The sequence below is a fragment of the Ctenopharyngodon idella genome, chromosome 17, assembly GCF_019924925.1.
Source record: "Ctenopharyngodon idella isolate HZGC_01 chromosome 17, HZGC01, whole genome shotgun sequence".
In the NCBI taxonomy this organism is placed as follows: domain Eukaryota; kingdom Metazoa; phylum Chordata; class Actinopteri; order Cypriniformes; family Xenocyprididae; genus Ctenopharyngodon; species Ctenopharyngodon idella.
The window spans coordinates 34,776,440-34,796,001 of record NC_067236.1 but is presented as its reverse complement, the minus strand read 5'-3'; the positions used below and the strand labels follow the sequence as shown (position 1 = coordinate 34,796,001).

At 39.0% G+C, this 19,562-nt stretch overlaps 1 protein-coding gene and 1 pseudogene across 1 annotated transcript in view; both read right to left on the bottom strand.

Moving 5' to 3' along the window:
- LOC127499185 (tetratricopeptide repeat protein 8-like) overlaps window positions 1-9,688 on the bottom strand; it is a 173,387-nt gene extending 163,699 nt beyond the window's left edge. The window contains exon 1 of the mRNA XM_051869377.1: window positions 9,586-9,688. The gene's annotated coding sequence lies outside the window, so the exon portion shown is untranslated. The remainder of the gene's footprint in view (window positions 1-9,585) is intronic.
- Window positions 475-9,700, bottom strand: LOC127499184 (tetratricopeptide repeat protein 8-like; annotated as a pseudogene).
- Between the last annotated feature and the right edge of the window lie 9,862 nt (window positions 9,701-19,562).

Here is a 19,562-nt window from a genome sequence, read left to right as displayed (position 1 = left end):
ATTTACCCTTCATCTTCTTCGTCTGTTTTCCAGTGACCACATGTTATAATACCCAAATTCTGACTGTTGTAGATGAAAAAAAAAAAATTTCACACCTCAGACTCATCATTTGACTCAGATTCCATGGTCATCTGTGGTGTTTGATGTGTATAATGTATTGTTTATGGTATTTGACCTGTTTTGGATGTATTGTTGATTGTAACATGCTTTGAGCTTGGGAAAAACAATATATACATTAAACTATTATTATTATTATTATTATTATTATTATTATTACCTGAACCAGTAAATCAAGGTCTTCAGGAGTTAGACTACTAGAAGCTTCTGAGCAGGTGTGTTGGAGCGAGGTGGAGCCGTTTTATGTGAAATAAATTCCCTCATCAAAGCAGTGGTAAAAAAACAATGCAATTTTTTTGATTTATTTTTATTATTTATATTTTATTTTTTAAATGATTATACATGTACATGCCAGTCTGTGCAAGTCATTTGTATCTCCCAACATTGAAGTGATAAGAGTTAAATCATCTTATAGAGTGGCAAAATGCTGTCTGAGGTTTTTCAGGATCTGCTGAGTGTCCACATGCTCAGGAAACGCATCCTCTGATTTCTGAGCAGCCGTGTAACTACTCTGAAGATCTCCAACCTTCAAGTCACAAAGAAAACTCATTAAACACTGTCAAATTTATTTAGCTGAAAAAACCTTGAAAATATATTTCTGAATACTGAAAGTGAGGGATGTAAACATGGGTTTATTTTTGTCATTTTAATTAGTAATATGTAAAACTAGCTAAAGATAAAACAATAAACCAGAAGCCATATTGTCATAAAACAATGACAGAGTAACACACATCAGGGTTGCGAGTCGTACCTTATCAGAGAGTGTGGCGAAGTTAAAATGTGGTTCATACATGTGAGGAGACAATGAAGCAGCCGTCTGCAGAAAAGCTTTCGCCTGTGACAAAACAAGTTAAGTTACAGAGATGTTCAATCCTGATCCTGGGCTGCGCTCCACTTCCCTTCCCTCGCTAACTTCCCTCTGTCTCGTTGACTCGGATGTACGTCATTGCTTATATTGCACGAGTGTATAAACTTAAAGCTGCAGTCCGTAAGTTTTGCCTCTTTGTCGCCATCTCTGTTTGAAACCTGCAATTGCAGTTATTTGCAGAATTATTATCTTTAGGTGGGTTGTGCATCGGCACGGCTCCTCAGCGCAGATGAATCTAATGTTTGCCATAAGTCGCCACACCTGTGATACTGTACTTCAGAATCACAGATTCTACGTCTTGGAAATAATAAGTTATAAATAATAATTATAATAAATAATACGAATTTTCACCGGAAAATGTCATCTGAAGGAGTAAGTAACAAATCTGCTACTTTTGTTCTGACAAACTGATGAAAAAGCAAAAATTGCGCTGCCAATGGTGATTAAATCTGACGATCGCTTAGCTCAGATCACGCCAAACCATGCAAATGATTATTAAATTTGTTCTTAAATTGTTAATGTTAACAACATCAGCATTGCATGACTGTGTATTTAGTGTGTATTAGTGTCACCTGTAGATTTCAGTTTCTGTAGTCACTCCGCAGTCCGACATCTTTTGCTTTTGACTATGGGTGAATCTCCAGTCTCACTGATGATTGTCATTTGGACCTTTCAGGATTACAATCCACCATCAAAACGATAAGTTTAACTATTGCAGCTGCTGTGAGAAAAGGCTATAAATGATCTGTCACCTGCAGCAACCTCACATGATGTAGCTACTAGCTGGGACTCCTTCTTTATGTAAACAGACGTGACATAATGACGCAAAGACGAGCGGCTGCATACGCCAATTTCCCACGGAAACACACAGTACCACCCGAATTATAAAACATTAAGGGGGCTTTCACACTGGCAGTTTAGTTTGAAACGAGGCACGGTTGCTGTCATCATGCGAACCCAAGTGCGCACTGGGGTACCGAACCCGAGACTACCTGAAGGAGGTGGTCTGAGTTCGGTTGCACTCGAACTGTTCGTGTGAATATGAAAGTAACACGGACTCAGGTGCACACTTGTTCAGGAAGTAAAGTGACCTGTGTATGTGTTTTAGCTGATTTTAATATATTTAGTAAAATAAAACACATGTAAGAGATGATAGTGTTGATGATTTACCTTGGATTCGAGCAGGAGTGAGCCTGCAGTGTATTCGCGCTTTGCGAGTGCAATCAGAGCGGCAAATGAATGGTAATCAGCTGTCTTCCTCAAAATAGTCTGTTTGCAAGCAGCGGAAACCCGTCTACATGCAGCGCACATACAGTAAACTCAAGTGTCATTTACTCTGCTGCACACAATAGCAGCAAATTAATAGGAAGAACACAATTTACTGACCCGCGTTCTGTTTTCTATCATGCGCCGTGCACGTTTGTGATGACGTGAGATGAACGCAAACGCACCAGGGTTCGACAGAATCAATTTGAGTGTGAAACCAGACCAACACTGCGGGGGGCACCGGGAACAATCGCACCCGGGCTCAGACCGTGGCAAATGAGCCCAGTGTAAAGACCCCCTAATACAAACTTACCGTTGTGAATCGGGCTAGGGTAATGAGATAGTTTTGAACACTGGCTGGTTATGGACTTGCTCAAAAATTAATTTTGATAAATTTTAACCCAAAAAAAGTTACGGACAGCAGCTTTAAGGAAGCAACAAGTAATGTGCGGTTAAATCCCCAAATCATTCATATATCATAAACTATAGTTGTGTGGGGTGGGGGTGTGAATTAAGCACAAACTGCTGTGATGTCACAATCGTGTTGCATTGTGGGATATGGAGCTGTCTGAAATGCACATGTGAGTCGAGTCGCTCCCTTAGTGAAAATTGAGGGGTTGAGGGTCTGTCCATATAAACTTCCCTCGTCCACTTGACGAAGTGGAACACACTTCAAAATGGCGGCAGGATTCACTCGAGGGAAAGCGCTTAGGGAAGTTTGTGAGTGTGTGTCTAAAAGTGAAGTGGAACACACCTCTAATTAAACACACTTGAACCAGTTTAGGGCAGGGTATCGACACAGATTTCACAAATCTTTTGACTGATTCAGATTCACAAGCTCTGGATTTGATTCAAAATTGATAGATTTGGATATATCAGGTACAGTTCATGAGTGTGTGTGTGCTAGTGATTAATTGTTTCTGAGGCTTCCTCGTTTGCAGACTGTTATACAGTTGACCTAAAACATGTGTGACATTGGACACAGAGTGTCTGCTCACCACTGCAACATGTCCCAGATTATACCAGACATCAGCCTGTTCCTCATCACTGGACACCAGGGCTAATGCTCGCTCGAAGGACGACAGGGTCATGTCATACTGCTGGGCGTAGAAGCAGCACAGGCCCAGATTGTTATACAGCTGGCAGTTGAACACCCCCATCTGCAGCAAACGCCTGAACAGAAACCAAACCCCAGTCATGATGCACAGATCCCGTCTTTCATGTATATGTCCCATGTGTTTACCTTCACTAAAGGAATGCTTCTAACAATTATTCTTCTTAATATCAATTCTTTCTACCAAAAAAAAAAAATCTATCAATTTTCTGATTAGTTGATTAATCCTTTGGTTAAGTTGCCCCATTACTCTTTCAAAGTTTTTTCAAACATATCTCATAAAAATACAAAAATAATTATACTAATTATTTACATAATCATACAGTTTACAGTATTGCACCAAAATGCATTGACCACAGCACTATTAATATTTCTCATACGCTGAATATAAACACAACCGATTATGTTTAGTGTTCACGCTCTTCAAATTTCTCCCTCTTATAAAATTTTTTTAAAGCATGACATTTATTTTCTTATTTTTATGCTTCTAAAAATATCATTAGTGGTTGATAAAATATTAAACCACTGTATTCAGTGGTGGACAATAAAGTATTTGTACTTCATTTGTACAAATTCTCATTACAGTAAGAATTTTTTAAAATGCAGCTCAGCCTGAAGTCTTTATCCATGACTTTTGCCGTTTGAGCCGAGTGGATTAATGGTGCGTGTTGTCAAAAACAACAAAAACAATAACTCTTTTATTTATTTATTACTTTTTTTGTGGTGGAGCCAGTGAAAATTATTCATTGAATCGAATCGAGACATCTGTATTGATACCCAGCCCTGATCAGATGCTGAGTGTGAGGACGGGTATCAAATCAGGTGACCACATGACTCAAATCAGATGCCAGAAAATCTGATCTCATACGTGTTTTTGTTGGTTACATGCATGCAACAAGGAAAATGAAGAGGAAAAGAATAAAGCAATCCCACCTGTAAAAGCGCAGGGCGATCTCTGGCTGGTCTGTGTAAAAATGATTGCTGCCAATACAGGCGATGGCCTCCACATGTGTGTTGTCCTGCTTCAAGACTTCTTTGTAGTACTCTGTGGCCGAGATCACGTTATTCATTTCCTGGAGGAGACAGACAAATGAATCCAAAGTATATTAAGTGATGTGAACGTAAAAGACAGCTTAAAATTAGGGCTGGGACAATATATCGATGCGTCGTGATTCGTGGATCGATTCTGATATTTTCCAAATGCATCGCAAATCGATTCTGGGCTTAGTTTTTAACAGCAGATGGCACTCTAGGCTATTTTTTAACCACACGCTCAAATGCTCATGAAGAAAAGTGCTCGTGCAAAGTCTGAGAATGTATTCGCACCTCAGAATGCTTTTATGACGCAAGATTAATGTAAACAGCCCACTGCAAACACTCCTGTAATTCACTTCAACCTTTTCAAACTTTATGAATGATTATTTTATAGAAGGTTCAAGTGGTGTGTGTAAGGAATTGGAAGGAAGCAGAGTACGACTGTTTCTAAAGCACGAAGTGCCATCTGCTGTTGAAAACTAAGCCCAGAATCGATTCGAGAGAGAATCGCGATATATACGGAAAATATCAGAGAATTTCTCGATTCGCGATGCATCGATGTATTGTCCCAGCCCAGCTTAAAATACCTCATGGATGCGTGCGATTCCCGTGAGCAGCGTGACCTCCGCTGGGAAGTGATCCAAGCCTTGCTTAAACACATTCAGAGCCGTGATGGGCTGATCCAGACGCTGATACACCTGCGCAGCACAAAGAGTCTTACTGGGAAGCAGTCACAGGAAGCTGTAAGCCACAAATCTTGACTTGCCGAATGGTACCTTTGCAAGGTAGAGGTAAGTATCCACAAATTCTTGGTGAGTGAGAGCTGATCGGAACTGCTTCTCAGCTTCACGGTGCAAACCGAGTCTACAAACACAAATCCTCTACTGCATCTGATCAGTACTTACAAACAAAATCTCTTCATGCAGGTCAAAATGATTCATACATTTCTGTAAAACCGTTATAGTCCAGTTGCTGAATAACACCATCAGAAAGCATGATGCCACTGATTCTCACCTGTAATAGCATTTTCCCAGCTGTACTTTCCACCACCAGTCTCTGAACTGAGCGTGCTCCGTGGCCAGAGCAGCCAGATCTAATGCCTGCAGATTGGCAAGACGGAAAAAAGGATTTCTTATACACAGCAAACAGCTATTAGCACAAAATCATATGAGACCTACTTACATTTTTTACATCATTTTCATGATGAAAGATGTATTCAAACAAGGTCTTGTGTTTGAGAGGGAGAGACAGAGTGTCAGCGAGTCATGACAAACACTTGATTATTGTGTGTTAATAATAATTACATCACAGATATTACATTAAATCATGACTAAAAGGAATTACTTCTTTCACAAAGTAACTTTTTCAAGAAACTTTTACAGTTAGGTTAAATATACCTTGGACAAGTTCGGTCTCTTGGCGTACTTTGCCAAGTTTAACCTAGAAAGGTTAATGAATGGCCCATCTGGATTTGTTAGCATGGAGGCCTGAGATGGTAACAAAAAAGACAGTTAACTTACAATGCTTCAATGATACAAATGTTTGCAAGTCAAACTAGTTCTTCCGTTAAACAACAGAATCAGGAATCTGCTGTATATGAATGGTCAGGGTTAGGGTTATTCTTACCGTTCCCAGCCTGACGAATCTCCCAGAAGCGCTGGTGACCGGACGGGCTGTGCTCGCTGTTCGAGGCGTTCTGATGGCCTGCTCCATCGTCTCTGGTCTACCAGACAGAGTACTAGGTCTTACAAATCCTGTGATGGGACGTCCTGACTGAGTCATTGGTCTAGGACACATAACACAATATTTCTATGAGATTATGTCAACCCTAACAACCCTCATTTGAACTATAACATATGTGAGGATCATGGAAAAGATTTGAACAAACATCATATTACAATTTGCTATAAATATGTAAACAGCAGCTTGAATTTTTATTCACATATTCAACGTTCAATAGCTTCCGCTAGAACCAATCAGGTTTGTTCTCACACGTCAAGCACATATGCAACGTTTATATGTGAATAAAAGCATAAATTCAAACTGTTCATCATATAAAGCGAATAAGTCTCTTCAGAAAATTTGGACTAAACCGCATATGAATTTGTTTTATGATTTCTTTTTGAACTTTTTGAAGAGTCAAAGTTGTAGTTGCGTAGCTGTCAATGGAAAATTTGGTCTAAACCGCTTGAACGGCTGGTTAAAGGAGACCTATAATGCCCCTTTCACAAGATGTAATATAAGTCTCTGGTGTCCCCAGAATGTGTCTGTGAAGTTTCAGCTCAAAATACCCCACAGATCATTTATTATAGCTTGTCAAATTTGCCACTATTTGGGTGTGAGCAAAAACACCTTTAAATGCAAATGAGCTGCTGCTCCCCGCCCGCTTTCCAGAAGAGGGCGGAGCTTTAACAGCTCACGCTTCGGTTGCTCAACAACAACAAAGCTGGAGAATCTCACGCAGCCAAAATGAGGATTGTCAGTAACGGTGTTCAGCCTTACATTGTTCAAACCGCAGTCGACACTGATGGAGAGAGGAAGAAGTTACAACTTTTAGAACAATGGTTCCCAAACCTGTCCTGGAGGACCCCAAGCACTGCACATTTTGGATGTCTCTCTCATCTAACACACCTGATTCAACTCATCAGCTTATAAGTAGAGACTGCAAGACCTGAAGTAGGTGTGTCAGATAAGGGTGACATACAAAATGTGCAGTGCTGGGGGTCCTTCAGGACAGGTTTGGGAACCACTGTTTTAGAATGCAACTGGACGTTTCTGAATGGTTAATGGATAAATTTATGTAGTTGCTGTGGAGTTGATTCAACTCATCGACTAGCATGTGCCGTCATGTTAATCTTTTGTGCAAATTCAGTGTTGAATTTACCCTCGTTTGTGAAGCAGTCCGGCGTAAAATGACGGCATGTCAACAACACTCTACTACAACAACTCTTCCTCTTCTCTAAAGCAGCCCAACATGGCCTCACCCCCTTTGTTGTGTGTTCTCGGTTTATGTAAATTTTAGGGTTAGTGATGTCACCAACCCAGGAAGAAGCTTGCTGTAGTCCTTACCAGCCGTTTGTTGTAGTCCTTAAACAGAGAATTCTTTAAAAGAAAATATCTCCCTTTGCATTAAACTTTAGCCCTATTCGGAAGGGACTAGTTTTCTAAACGACGTTTGAGTTACAATTCTTATCACTCGACGTCTGTCATTTCATGTTCAGACTCGGACGGGACTAACATCTCCGTGTTTATCACAGAGATGGGAGTGTGTGTGTTCTAGATGTGGGCTTTACAGAAGCTCACGTGCTGTATTTACATGCATAATTTATGACGTATATATCTTTTAATCCATTATTTATTGATCTAATTTTAATTATTATTAAAACCCTATTTAAGTAAACTTCACGAGTTTATGTGAGCAGCGAAATCTAGCATCTTTTAAAACAATCCTCATCTATACTGGCATTTCAGAAACAATCTCCATCCACACTGGGGTACCTTGAGCAAGGCACCCCCAATCGCTCCCCGGGCGCCACAGCATAAAGGCTGCCCACCGCTCCGGGTGTGTATCACGGTTTGCAGTGTGTGTGTGTGTTCACTACTCACTGATTGTAGAAGGTGTGTGCACTAACTTGGATGGGTTAAATGCAGAGGACAAATTCCGAGTATGGGTTACCATACTTGGCCTTCACATGTCACTTTCACTTTCACTTTTTCACTTATAAGAACTAGTTATTCAGATATCTGTCTTTCTTTCATTTTTTATTGATTTATTTCTTTTTTGGAGTGATGGAGGGAGTTTTGACGTCATTAGTGACATTTGCAATGATGAGATGATCAGTGTGGATACACAGATACGCCTCACACCATCAGATTCATCTAGAGCCAAAACACTCACGTAATTAACAAACAATGTTGCTCTGCAAGTAATTTGCAGTTTTATGCTTTAATAGCGAGAGGGCCGAAGGTTACACAGTGTAGCTTTACAACAGCTGGTGTCAGAGGTCAGAGGTCAGAAGTAGGCACCTGACAGCTGGAGTGGGCGCTCCGCCCTGGCTCGTTCCCAGAAGTCTCAGTGATGTTCCTGGACCTGACAAAACCAAAACAAGATGTAACGGCATCTTGTAAACACACATATTAGGTGCGTCCCAATTCACGTACTTGTGCACTATTCTATGATGTTTTTAAGTAGTGTGAGTAGTAAGTTCACACAGAAAACAGCAAAAAGAAAAAGTGACTTTAAATACCCGGATGATGCACTAAATTAACTAATTAAATTAATTAATTAAAAAAGAATGCATGAAGCTAGATTTTTTTTAACACAGAGGATCTTTCTTTTGCATTTCTTTTTATTGCATGTTCAGATATACAACAAAATATTCTGTGGGCCATGAAAGTTTTGTGAAAATGATCAAAAATGCTGGCTGGTAACTTTCTTAAAGATCTCTGGTGGGGAAAGAGTTAAAGTGCAGTTCCTGTAAAGCTAGGGCCTAAAGATGTTGAAAAACTGAGCTGCACTATATACAAATAAACTCGTCTTGATGTGTCTATGTGAATTATTTTTCTGGGACAGTTATATACTCACGTGCCACCTGAGCGATGGAGCTCTCATCCAACATCATCTCAGCGATGCCTTCCTGATCCACCTCCACCTCATCGATGTACACCATCTCCGTCAGAGCCCGGGTCTTCAAGCTCCACGCCGCCTGAAACCATCAGAACGAGAACATCATCTTCAGCTCTTCAGAAGAGGCTTGATCACGTGTGCAGTCAGACCATCACGTGTGTCACAACTAAACACACTCTCTGAGAGCAGGAGGATGCTACTGTGTTCACTGAAGGAAAGGTACAGGGAATACTGAACAAATAATAGGGAATACTGGGAGTATAATACTGGAACTTCAGGGATCATAACACAGCCGACAAGCTTAATGAAAGGGTTAACGTTACAAACAATTACCTCAGAAACTTGACCAGTACCAGGCTCCTTAGGCAACAGTAATGGAAGAGTGTGAACACTTTATTTGTATTTCAAATACTGACGTGTAGCAGCACATGACCAATAAAACCTGGCTGTTACATTCTAGTTTAATAAACACAGATCGCAGATCTGACAGTAGATATAATGAGTTTATGAGCACTAATCCACTGAGCTCCTCAGCTAACCTGCTAACAGCGCACTGACCTGGTCATACGGGCTTTCTGATAAGAGCTTTGAGCAAATATCGGAGCATCTCTGGAACTTCCGTCTCCTGCAGCAGATCCAGAAACAGCGGGTCCATCGCGACTGTCACCTCCATGTGCACTCAATAATACACCAACAAATGCTACCAAGAAACGTTACAGACGGCTTTTTTTTTTTTTTGCAAACAAGTCAGAGATGACATTAATGAAATACAACTTTGCGTACATTACACATAATGTATCAACAATATAATGTCATCTGAACCTATGAAAAGAGAAAAAAGTTGACTGTTAAGATAGCTTTTTTTAGAACATAAAGAAAAGCAGTCACAAATAAAGAAAAGAGGATAAAAACAAAAAACAAACAAACACCAAAACAAGTATTAATCGTGGTACTAACACCACAGTTGACTGTAGAAATAGTCCGTGAAACATCGAAAGAGGGAAGCTTAATAACTGACCTGCTGTTGTAAACTGAGTTTTGGAGAACCACATAAAAAAACAATTTTAACAGTAGTTTCCTATCAATCTCTGAAGCTAATGTTCAAACTTCAAAATAATTTTTTCTGCAGTCCACTCAGAAATGACACGCAGTCTAAACGCATCCCACCAGCTGAGAACCATTCATTCACACTGCTTCAAAATCACTGTCATCTGAACTCTCATAATCAACTTCTTCACGGTCCTCCAGTATCTCCTCGGCCCATCCTTCAGCAGAGAAGCAGCATTTGGTCCTAAAGCCTGGCTGTAACTTGAGCACACGGCTTGGACCTCCTCCTCCACATCTGCAAGCCTTTTCTGAAGAAGACACAGTAGCCCGCGATGACCCTCTTCACTTAAACTGCCTAGAAGGAAAAATTAAAGCGAGGCATGACAATACTTCCATTGAGCTGTTATTGAGCTGACTTTACTGAAGAACTACAGACCATTTAGATCCAGCCACAAGGAATCCATAATGAGGATCTCAAAGTTAGTGGGGTATTATTGTCATATTTGCTATTCGATATGTCTGATCATCTAGATGATCCATGATTTTTTATCACCAAAGGACAAAGGAAAGTGATTTAAAAATCCTGAAACTGACGTGCTTTATGGAGATTTTTGTACCCCTGATTATAGAAACCAATACCAAGTCTCTAGGCCCAGACATTTTGCTGTTTTCCACCTCTTTTCTCTCTTTGTTGTCAAATCCCAACCCAGAATGAAGCTCCAACCACTCCTCCCACAACAGTATCAAACCTGCGCTCTTCCCCTCCCACTTCACCCCATCGCCACAGACAGCAAATTAAAAGAAAAAATGAATAAACTTATTAAAATTACAGCATTCATAACCAGGATATGTAGTGGTGGTTGGTACGATTCCATAGTTTCCCCAAAAGCATCACAGCAAGAAGGTAATAAAAGTTATCTTCTTCCCACTGTTTCTGCTAGAAGACATTTCTGATTTCATTGTCTGGATGTTCCCAGCCTTCTGAGAGAGGTGCAGTGCTGTCTCATCTCCCTCATCACAATGATCTTCCTCTTGAAGCCACACTTTTGACATGTACGCATCAAAAATCTTCTTGGTGAGGATGTTGCTGGATTCTGAAGTCACACAAATAACATCCCTTAGATACAAATTTGACCTGTACATTATAAACAGCAGGAAAAACACAAGCAAGTGTACATCCCATAACCTGGAGCAGAGTGCAAAAATTTTGATTCAAAAAGTCATCTTATGAAGGTGTAAGAGGTTAGGAAGACACACACACACTAAAGATTGTCTCCCTCGTTTCTTTATAGTAAGAACTTCTACTCAGCTGCTTAGGAAATACTGCAGCCGAACTCACAAGAGACCGAAGCTTGAGGAAGACCTAGTGCTGGAAATGACGTCACCTGATAAAGAATAAGGGAGTAAATCCTCAGTGTAGCAGTCAGAAATTAAAATAAACATTGTAATTGTGTCGTTCGATTATTTAGAAGTACAGACCCAAACAGCAACAGATATGAGACAAATGTAATATTTTCTCTCAAAAGCACCACCGCTGCACAAAAACTATAGAATAAACACTGTAAAATTAATCATATAAAATGTGTGGAATTATTTACTGTGGAATATTTACAGAAAGGTGGAAATTTACATTGTCCCATATGACAATGTATCTCATCTGCTCTGCATCCATTTGGTCTTCTGCTGTGACGATTTTATGTTGTCTGTCTAAAATGTAAATATGTGGGCTGTGTTGTAAGGGCCTAAGTTGGCATGCTGGTGGAGGACCCCATTCTGCGTGACTGCAACATATATTGTGATGTTACCACCACGTTGTCCCGGGACATTCAAAATAGCTCTGTGGCCAATGATGTTTCTCCCTCTCCCTCTTACTGCAACATTGAAGACACATAAACTCACCTTTTGCCTTTTTATCGTAGGCTACTTACACCTGATTGTTGAGTTTACAGTTACGCACCTAAGTGTCTGAACACCTGACAGCCATGTTTGATCAATTGGTTTATAGGGGCGGTATTTTGGAAAGCAGTGTCTTGAAATGACAAAGAAGTGACATTATGTTAGATTTCTGTGTCTAATGTAGAGAAGTGTGTTTAGTGTTTTGCAAAAAGTGTGTGGCTGAGAATGTGCTTATAGTGCAGATCTGGGCTGAGGTTTTGCTCCTTGAGTATAAGTTTTCAGTAACTGTGTGTTATTTTTCATTTTAGTGTGTAAGCAATCTTAAAAAACTGTAATATCTGTAAAATTACATGGAAGACATTTTAACATTAAGGACCTGAAAACACGTTAATACCAAAATAATCCAGATAAGACATAAAAATGACAAAAATATTAGATGAGTTATCAACATACCAGTCTGATTATAAAGGCTTTTTTTGATGAACACCAAGAAACAGTTGTTCAGTTGATTTCTGAAGGTTATGTTGGTCATCACATCTGGTACCTACAGAATCTTAAAGCAACAACAATATTACAAGAAAATGATTCTGATGTCTTTTAGGCTGTACATTTAAAGAGTTTCAAGTTCAAGTTTAATTTAAAGCCCCAAATCACTGTTTACAGTCTCAAAGGAGTTTACAAGCCCACAAGTTTATAGCAAACAAAACAAGATGACACGCCCAAATCCTTATGGATGGCAAAGATTCTCAGTTATAGAACTGATGATCACACTGCAATATTAATAAACTACTTAGAAGAATGTCCGTAAAATACTGTACCATCAGTAGCCCATTGTCTGACATCATGTACCCATGATGCACCTGTTCTCAGGACACCCCAGTTCACTGCTCAAATCCTCCAGTCTCTGAGACTCAGCCTCAGCCTTTTTGAAAGTCTGTTGTAAAAAAAAAAAATCATACAAAGTTTACAATCATAAAAAGTGAGAAAAATCCTGAAAAGCTTTGTAGACGTAACTCAGACATAACATAAAACTGTACCTTGATGGATCTGCTGGATAATGCAAGATGAAGGCGGTTCACCCAATATCATGGACAGTTAGCATGTCATTCCTGGCTTTTAACAACAAATTATGTGATGGAGGAAAGTCCCATTAATGCTCATGGTATTTCAGTTCATCCACGCATTGACAATGGAGTTTTAATTTAAGAGAGATGTTATACAGTGTTATTAATGTACTGTCATATTACACTATTTACAGCTTTCTCTTATGCAATCTCAGACAAAATATAAGACAGAAAGAATAAAAATAATAAAAAGAAGAAAGAACAAAAGACAGGTTTCCTAAAATAATATAAATAAGCAACAATTACCAGATTTTGTCATGTTCTTGGTTGTGAGGGCACAACGAGACAGGTAACTGTTTATCATCTCGACCTCCTCCCCTGCAGTTGTGCAGCACCTTCCTGATTTTTGCCACTCCAGATTATCTAACAAATCAGTGTGGCACTTATATTATAATCATATACAGTGTATTATTTAAGTAATAAAGATACAATTTCAAATGATGAAGAATATGCAGCACCTCACACTTGGTTGAATGAGCCTTGGCATGACAGAAAGGAACGATCTCATCTGCAGTAAAGGTCTGAGTTCAACATGGAGACTGACAGCTTCTCAAGGTAGGGCCGATACTTGCAAGCAATATCTGTGCAGTAGAGCTGTCCGTTTGTGGCTGCTTGGAGCTCCTTCTGCAGGAACAGTGGATAGGCAAATATTTCCCCCTGTTCATGTTAAGAGCCTTGAGTAGCTCTCTGTGTCTGCAAACAACCACCTCAAGGCCCTCTTCATCCAGTTTGCCTGCTCTTCTGGCAGTTTCACGTGCAGCAGACCACTGACTGGCTCCACAGATCCCTCTGCATGACAAAATAATTCTGGCTAAAACTGAAATTTGAAATTTTTCCACAACTAGTCAGGTTACATCTGTCACAGACACGCCAAGCTCCACCGCTCACCAATCACAATCACTGACTCTCCAGAGTACTGATCACCCGCACCTGCACCTCATTATCACCGCAATCACCACCAGCATAAAGAGCACTCACACACACAGCCACATTGTCTGGTCTCGTTTGCATTACGTCTTACCTGAATGCTTACCTCAAGGACTCCTACCGAACTACTTGCCTGTCTCCAGCGTCTCCTGTTCTCCTCGTGTGAATCCCATCTGTGTGTGAGTGTTCCTGGTCTCCAGTGTCACGTTTCTCCAGCGTCTTCCGAATCAACCCGTGTCTACAATCAACAAGGACAGTATCACTTCTCTGCACTCTCTACTTCATCCATTTCATCACTTATTATTCACCTGCACTACTGTTTGTCTCGTGCTGGTATCAATAAACCTCTCTACCTGTTATATCTGCCTCGGTCCCTTCTGTATTGTAACACATCACACCAACTGACATCTTTGTAATGATTGGAGACAATAAAGGTTTACTTTCAAACTACTACTTAAGGTTTAGTCAGGGCTCAGGCACATCTTCCGCTTTATCTACTGCAGCTACACAAATGAGTCGAAAGGCAGGGTGACAAACTGCATTCACAGTCACTATCTATTACAGAGATCTGCTATTACATAATGAATGACCGAGCTACTAACTATCCACTTTGGGCTCCACCACACACACCCATATCCAAATCCAATTTCAACACAAGATGGCTTGAAAGAGTGCACCATATTGCTTAAAGTGCTTGTAACAAACTAAGATACTAGTCTGTATTATATAAGCTTACACCAACTGGTCTTGAGGGGAACATTAACTATTTAATAAAGAAACAATCCTACATTTCAAATTGTGGATTTAAATCAAAGGTGCAACACTGTATATTTTACTAACACTTTTCATTTTACTCCTGATCTCATCAACAAAATGGTGAACATCAGTGTCCTTGGCAATGAAGGTGCCATCAAAATATGGTTCCTCTGACCTTGATAGAATAAGAAAAAAAGATGTACAGTGTCAGACATTATTTGTTCTGTTAATTTCAAATTAAATAAAACAACTACAATTGTAAAACAACTAGCCCTTTTGACTGACGAAATCGGTAAAAATGTTTTCGGTACAAGCATGTTGGGTGTACATGCCGGGCAGGTGAAGTGCTCTACACTGGCCATTTTCTCACACTGGAACTGGCAGAATGTGTATTCCATATAGCTTCTTTGGAATACGTCTCCATGTATTTTCCCAGCCTGTACATTCGAGTAGTAAAGGAGTAAAATGAAATAGCTACACTAATATTCTCCCAACTCTACTTATGGCAACCTTGATCCACACTGATCTTACCCTTCCAAAGTGACAAGTCCTCCTGTCCAACATCCGCAAAAAACCTTGTCTCGATAAACTGGGTGCAACAGTTTTCATTTCTTCAAATGTACTGAAGACATCCACTGAAAACAGAGTGTCAGCATTCACAGATGCTGGCCAATCTTATTAGGTCGCTCATGTCAGGTGTCCAATGTGCCAGACATAATCTGCACAGCAAGTTTGGCAAGTGCAAATCATACCGACCTAAAATCAAACAGTAGAACAATACTTGTTTGTAACACAAAAAGGGACAAAATAAATTAAAATATAAAACCATAGTTCATGCCATTTATGCAAACTAAAATTATTGCTCGGCCAACTGATTCTGTGATGTTTGCAGGGTCACAAGTGCATTAATGGACAGATCTCACTGAAAAGAGAAGCTCAATAATTAGTGAGAAAGCATTAAAATATGTCCGGTTAAGATGGTAATTTAAATAAAAGTCAAATAAATAAATAAACCATAACTTTAACCACTTTACCAAAATAATCTCTACCTTGATTGAACAGTGAATATCTGCCATGTTTTTTTACACAGCTCACCGTTGGCTCAATGGGCTTGTAAATTCCCTCAATGCAGGACTCCCTGTTATGGAGGGAGAGTTTCTCATGTTTATGTCTGTCTCAGTCCATACACAGACACTCTTGTGGCATGCAGCGAATGATGGCAGGAGATGTGCAGTGGCTGCAGTTCCTTTCTGGAACCACATTGCAGGACAGCAAGCAGTCGATGTGATCAGATCTTGCTTTCCACCACTCATCTTGGGCTGCAGATTGACACAAGCACCATGATGTGGATGTTGAAGGACACTTTGTGCCTTGAACATCTGATGAGGTCAGAATGTCCTGCAATTTCTGCATCTCACAGTCTGAAAGACAGAAATAAGAAAATAATCATTCCTTTCACGCTTATTGTTGCTAACTTGCTTAATTACAGTAAGGTGTCATCTTACCAAATGAATGTTGAGAGCAGTTTGATTGGGTAACTGCTGTGGGAACCTCCTCAGCCGACTCAAAAGGAGTCGTGTCCATTTCAACGATACTATATTGGAAAGGAAGATAAAAGCATGATCAGACAAAAAATAAAGACTGAGGACGGGTGTAGGGAGGCTATAGGAAAAACAAAAAGGCCGGCTAAGTGTTATGGACAGTGAGAGACAGTAAGGTGAAAGAAAAATAAAGGATAGAATAACAATACTTACTTGAAGACACCGGGGCTTCTGGAAGAGAGAGAAAGAGAGAGAGAGAGAGAGAGAGAGAGAGAGACAGTAAGAGTATATAGAAGTCACTCTTAAAAGAGCCGTTGGTTCAGTAGGTGGAGGTAAGGGGTAAAGGGTGTAGGTAAGGACAGGAGCTGTTGGACAAAGGACCAAAAAAACAGTTAATTCTCTTGCAGCAAGACTTCCTGGATTTGTCGTTCACCACAGAACAGAAAGTACACTGGACACAGAGAAAGGATCTAATGTTACTGTGCATTAGGGGTGGGCGATACTGCAAACTTTGGTATTGATCCCATTCCAAGTAAATACAGGACCAATATCACTGACACCGATACTTTTTCCTTTTAAAAGCATGCACTTGAACTTACATGTACTTTCCTTTAGGAGAAAGCAGTGTGTCCTGATATATGAGGTGAATGCATCATTCATATGCTAAATCTGAATAAAAATAAAGATTCTGAAAGCATTGAAGGAGATCCCATAATATTTAATAGATTTACAGTAGTAACAATAAATGATATTTTATTATGATATGATTAATATAATATTTTTTAAATATGATTGTTTCATTATCAATATGGGTATTATCTCTTGGATGGATACCTAATTTGATATATGTTATTTTCCATCTGAATCTAACCATGTCATGTCAAGAAATGGAAAAGTCAGTCAGCTGTTCATTATCATGTTAATTATTGTGCCTTTTGCCCCAACAGCAGGGGCGCTTTTTACCCCAAATACCATACGCCTAGAGAAGGCAAATCGTGACACTGACACGCTTCCTCTAGTGGACCAGCGTGTGTTTGACACGCTTTGGCGTGATCGGGTTGATCTCAAAAAAGTGATGAATTTATCATGTGAGGCTCCTGTTTCCTCAAATGAAATTAGAGATGCAAAAAATGAACAATGACTCCTACTATGAAACAAGGGCTGATATCTCTCATTCCAGACAAAAGATGCAACTATAATTGATAATTGGCGTCCTATTACTCTTCTTTTGATTATAAATTAATTGCTTCCATATTCGTCAAGAGATTAAAGCAACATTTACATCATATCATTAATGAAACACAGATGGATTTATGAAAGGTCGTCATATTAGTTGTGGATCTTATTGATTATAGAGATGAAATCAAGTCTGATTCAATTATCTTATTCCTCGATGTTTATAAGGCCTTCGACACTGTAAAGCACCAGGTCCTCATGAACTCTTTAGAGGCTTTTGGATTTCCCTCAAGATTCATAAATATTGTTCAAATGTTGTAAAGAAATAGATAGTTGTATAATTTTAAATTCACGTTCATCACCAAGGTTTCCTATTCTTTGTGGAATACGTCAGGGTTGCCCTTTGAGCCCCTTTTTATTTTTATTGGTTGTAGAAACATTATCCATAGATATTTGCACAATAATAACTTTGCTGGCCTGAATATCTTTAACAGAGAGATTCGAATCTCACAATTATCAGATGATACTTTATTCTTGAAGGATAAAGAGCAAGTTTCTCCAGTCTAACTACAATTAATGCCTTCTCTAACGCTTCTGGGCTCAAACTTCATTTATCTGAGTGTGAAATTATTTATTTGACACTGTAGAAACTGAAATTGAAAATATAGCGATTAAAAATGAAGTGAAATATTTGGGGATTCATATAACGAAAAATGTAATTAGTAGACAGTTTCTAAATTTTTCTCAACGGTTATTGAAAACAAAATATATTTTTAATAATTGTCTCCAAAGGGATTTATCAATTTTAGGCAGTTTTCTTATCCAGAACAGAAGGATTATCCAGATTTGTGAACCCTTCCCTGTCTTTAGCTGTAGATAATCACACCTCCAAACATATAGAGAAGATTTTTCTTGATTTTATTTGGAGTAATAAATCTCACAAACTGAAGAAATATATTTTAGCAAACAAAAGGAGTGATGGGGGTCTTGAAGTCCTGAATTATTGACTGTGACAGGTGGCCTCTCTTTTTTGATGAAATGTAATTACTCCACTGGTAAATTACCTGTTAAACTGGCCAGATTTCATCAACAAGCTTTGTTAGCCTGGAAACTGGTTTACAACCACAACTTTCCCCCCACAAAACCATCTCATGGAACAATTCAGATATTAAAATTAGAAACAGATCATGCATTAATGCGGCCCAGGATCTGTGTTGATATAAACTCACTGCATCTGTCCTGTTTACACACATTCCCTTATGCATTCATAATACTGTGTGCATTATTAAATGATTTGCCTTGCAGAATTAGTTTAACAACTTTCTAATATCTCAAATTCTATGAAGTGCACCATTTGTGTCAGGGCCTGACATTTCTCGATCATCTGGGCCCTCCCCCAAACATCAGGATTTATTCATTATTTAATGTCTTAATAATTTCTGTCCTTTCCTCTTGATGAGTTTTCAACATTTCAGTAAAAGTGGTCCAAAGTGCAATTAAGTTATTATAGCAGGAAAAATAAATTAAAACTGTTAAAAAATGTACAGTGTTTTTACAGTATGGTTTTAATTAATCTGATTCTTTCAGGTTTATGTCACACTGCAATGTTCCACATTTGAAGCTCATTTGAATAGTCCGGTTGTCCATAAGGAATTTCTTACAATGGTAAAAGCTTTACCTAATGGTCTTGTTCATTTAATGAGATGTCACTTATCATTTAAAGAGATTGTAAAGAGTGAACAGATATTTTTGGTTGAAGACAAGAGTATTTGTGACCCAAAATGTACTAACAAAATTATAAGAAATGTGTTTCAGTTTAGAAAAAGAATCAGTCCGAGGGGAAAATATTTCTGGAATTCTTTAATAGATAAGATTAATTGGAAAAAAGCATGGCTCTTACCTTATAAAGTTAACAAACTACATTTGAGTTGTAATTTTTTGTAATTTTAGTATTGAGTCAATTGATCATCTTTTCTTCAAATGCCTCTTTGTCAAAGAATTTTGGTCTTATTTGTCAAATTTTTTGGCTTCGAAATCCAATTTGGTCATTGATTTAACTATGTGTGAT